The sequence below is a fragment of the Chaetura pelagica genome, unplaced genomic scaffold, assembly GCF_000747805.2.
Source record: "Chaetura pelagica isolate M959 unplaced genomic scaffold, ChaPel_1.0 scaffold657, whole genome shotgun sequence".
Lineage (NCBI taxonomy): Eukaryota > Metazoa > Chordata > Aves > Apodiformes > Apodidae > Chaetura > Chaetura pelagica.
In genome coordinates, this window is record NW_009953931.1 from 530,956 (window position 1) to 535,460 (window position 4,505).

The window sequence follows — 4,505 nt, forward strand, 5'->3', positions numbered from 1 at the left end:
TGAAAGCACGAAGCAGCACCTGCCGGCGCGGCGGCAGGAACGTTGCTCGCCCTGTGTGCCCAGCGCGCTGCCCGGCCTGTGCTGCTGCATGGGAGGAACCAAAGCCGCCCCGCTGCACCCTGGACGCGAGGGCTCCAGCTTCTGAAAACAGAAGTGTTCCCAGAGGTGATGGCTGACACGGCGCCTGCAGGCAGGACTAGCCCAGAAAGGGCTGGAGCTCAGAGGAACTCGGAGCCTCCCTGTCACCTAATGGCCAAAGGGAAGCTGCTGCAGGTGGACACGGAGCAAGCAGGAAGGGCTCGTGGCACCTGCAGGTTAAACTGCACCCACCTGTGGGAGGGTGAAAAGTACAGTACCTGCAAAAATGTTTCTTCACTTAGTATTAATTTCCTCTCTTTCTGTCTCGTCTTCTTTCTTGGCCCATTGTACAGCACCCAAAGACCATTCTGTGTAAGTTTTCAGGTTGCATTAAGGCTGCCATTCTGTGCTTCAGAAGGCCAAGCAAAGTTAAATCCAGGTGCATTCAAGTAGCACAACATTGGTCTTCCTGGGGTATGAATTTCTATTTTGTAAAAAGTACTAAAGTATCTTGATTTTATATTGAAGTATTTTAATTTATTATTTTGTATTACCTAAGGAAGGGATCGTAGAGGCAGCTGAGCTTTTAAATAAATAATTCTTTTTTATTATAATGAGCTGGCAGCTGGAGAAAACTAGGAGGGATGCAAGCAAGAACTGGAGCTGCCAGAGCTTTAGATTTTAACCCTATCATCTGGACATAAAATACTTAGTCCAGGGAGGAAATGCTCATAGGTTAAGTAACCCATGACTTCATGTAAAGCAGGATTCTAAGAAAAACCTCAAATGTTAATAATTCAGAGGATTGTTAAATAATTCCATGGGAGTTTTCATTAAAACGATACTCCCAGTGAGCAAACTACAGAAAAGCACTGAGACTGTAAAACGTATTTTGAGCACGCAGTTAACGTGCTTTAAGTTCAACTGGACAGGTTTTTGAGAAGATACAAGTCAGGAAGGCCCTAACTTCATTAATGATTAACAAAATGCTAGCTGATTGTTCAAAGAGTGCATACAACATCCTCAAAGGTACAGAGAAGCACATGGGCCATGACTGATGATTTTTAAAGGCATTTTTAAAGTTAATATTCAGTTGCCAGCTTCTCCAGAAAATAGTACTGGTATTTTACCTCCTGTCATTGATGTAAGAGTTCTTTGCCTGTCAGCCCATCTGCTTATAAAGGAAACCTTAAAAAAAGGGAGATTTATGAAGAGGGCAAGTCAGTAGCATTGGCACTAGCTACCAAGTTACAGCTTTTAGGGAGAAGAATTGGAATTACCACAGGCAGAATTCTTCTTTTGAACCTGACAAGATGGTGACAATAGCCTGAATCCATTCATTTATTATTATGTCAGAAAGATGGGTTAGCACTTCCAAAGCTGGATATCAAATGTTGGCATTAATTTCAGCCACTGTTATGGGATGCTTGTGGTCCAGTTAATTAATTAGCAGGCATTACTCAGCATACAACAGTAGTGGCTACAAAGTTAGCTTGAGCTGCATCATTGAAGCATTAGGAGTTGTAACTGAGAGCCCAAAAATTACCCGAAGTGGACATTTGTAGACCTAAAGGGGACTTGATGAAAGTAAGGCATCATAAATAACACTAAAAAAACACCTTTGTAAGTGATACCAAAGAAAGGGGTGGTTTGTGGAAAACAAAAGTAATGCACTTTCTACTCTGACAGAGATAAGTTAAGACAGGATCCAAGACCAGAGAAGCCAGATATAGTTTGACTTATGTGTAGCAAAACTGGTTTATCTGCTTACTATATACACATTAACATAGCTACACAGCAGTTACAAGATCATAAAATTGTTCTTTTTATGCTGGAAATGAGTATCTTCTGTCACAAATACCAACCTCTGCTGGGGGCAGCTGGAGTGGATACAGCAAGACCCCTTCTCTTGCAGTTCAGTCTTTAGAAGTTGGGTAAAGCTTGTCCACGATAAGCAAACTGACTGTCAGCATTTCTGAAGATGTTCCCGTGAGCTGTTTTAGGACACAAGGTGTCCTTTTTCTGCTCAAATATGATTATTATTATTGCATATCTTTCTATTGAGCCAATTTACAAGTTTTCTGTCGAGGTTTGTGGCTTCTGTTTTTTTGTTTAAGCACAGGCTTGTGATGTGTTTGCTTTCTCCAGGGCAGGTTCCTTGATCAGCCCTTTTCTCACCTCACCCACTGGGGCTCACAGACACTGCCTTGCAGCCAGACCTAGCCAGCTCCAATGTATAGAGCTGGAGCTTCACTGCAGCTCAGCTCAGCTCCTCCCATTAAATCTCTAGGTTTTGTAATTATGATGCAATATTCTCAACTATCACCAAAATAATTTTAAAATACCTTTAGGCAGTTGGTGATTACAAACAGAAACCTTGAAAACAAAAGATTTTCTATTTTTCAGTTTGTAAACCAGTGCTGTGATTTTTTAATTACTAGAGTTGCCATTTCTGCATACTGTAGGATGACTGGTAGCTGCTCCCGTAGCCTCATTATATTTTTTTATCCTTCCTATAATTTAACTTTCAGGGTTATTTGGTGCTAAACTTACATACTGGCCTTATACTCAGGGTGTGTAGAGTCAAGTTCAAGCCATTTTAAAGACCAAGCAAATCAAGAATACCAATTACTATTGCAGAAGTAACATTGTTCTTATTGTTTATCAGCAACACAGTCTTGGCTGGAAAAATTGTCTCACTTCTGGTGCTGTATTCTGTATGCTGTATTCTGTATTCTACAGAAAACTAGACTGGGTTTAACCAAATAAGAACCACTGAAAATCCACATACTAAGCACATATGGTAACATTTTTTATGCTCTTTTCCTTGAACAATTCCTATTCTGCAACATAGACAATATAAGCCCTGTGCAGAGCCTCACGTGTTAGGCACATGACCCTGTTTTGAGGATAAGATTGCAGAATTTGTGCCTAAATTTTAAATATTTGCTGAGAGGAGAGGCTACAGGATGGAGAAGATTTTAAAGAATGAAACTTCTTTCCCTCTGACTCCCCAAGCTGTGCCTATGTGAAAAGCATTCAAAACTTTCTGCCTGCCTGGCAGAATTGAAACAGGAGTTAAGAATATATTGAGATCTCAGATTGCTTCTCTAACCCTCTGAGAATGTCACATCCATAAGCCTAACTAGTTGGAGACAACATTCCCTGTGGCACTGCCATTCCATTTCTGCATACCCGGCATCAATCCCACCAACTGGAGTTGGAGTCTTGAGATAATGAGGAGCAAGTGCATGCAGTGGGAGCCTGATTTTGCAAATATATCTAGATAAATGAATTCCAAGTACATCTTTACTGGCATGTGGGAGAAGGGATCTTGGAACACTCCTTTCTCCTTTATTAGCACTGACTGGCATCTTGCCCTGAAGTCAACTGCTGTTTCTCTACAAGCCTGTCCTGATGTGGGACTGAGGTGTGGTCCTTCACTAAGGGTGAAGCACTGAGGACAGAGCCAAGCAATGGGATTATAGCCAGACTGACTGAAGCCTAGTGCCTGAACTGGTTTGTATCCTTTCCTGCTTGGCCTCAGGGGCCGATCTTGTACACAACCCTTAATTTGGAAGTGTCTCCCCTACAATTTATTTCAATAGCAAAACAAAGATGCACACTGCCATCCAAGCCTAAAGGCAAGTGCTCAAAGCTATGTGGGAAGAGTAACTTCAGGGGGACTTGCACAGCGGATTTTGAGGCAAGGGTGGTGTGGAGAATAGAACCTTCCCCACAAAAGGAATAATGCCTTTCGGTCCAGCACACTTTTATGGACTCAAAATGGCTGCCTTAACTTCCCAGCTTCTGTCTGCCAAGGACATTTTGTCAAGGACAGAGAGCCGAAATGATGGACAGCAGCAGTGGCAGGAAAAGTGCAACAGAGTTGCTCACTGGAACACTGCCTAGGGACCCTGCAGCAAGGCGGGAACAAAGTTTCTGTCTGATTGGCCGACGCAACCAGTAACGGCACAACACACCAACCTGGGGTTTTGGAATGAACCCCTGAGAACTGTAAAAGACTGCTAGCCTGCCTGCTGCTGGGGGAGAGGCTGCTTTTGCAGTTGGCCTCGTTTGCTGCTGAATTTTTTGGGGTTGTCCTGATGTGTTGGAGAATGTGGTTTCTGTTGTTGAGGCTTGCCTGGCGGTGCGACAGAAGGCTTGGCTGATGAGTCGCCTGGGTCTGCCTGTGCCCACTGCTGCAGTGCTGCACAGCTGTGCTCTGCCACTGCCTGTCTCCCCGTGCTCTGCCACTGCCTAGAGGTTTGGGGTCTGCTGCTTGCTTACCAACTGTCGTAAGGCTTCCTTCTGCAACATGTAGAAGCTAATTCGTGTTTAGGGGGCTGTCAACTGTGCTTATCAAAATCCTAGAACATCCCAGGATCAACATAAGGTGTCACAACTTACTCTTTTTCTCTCTTAAG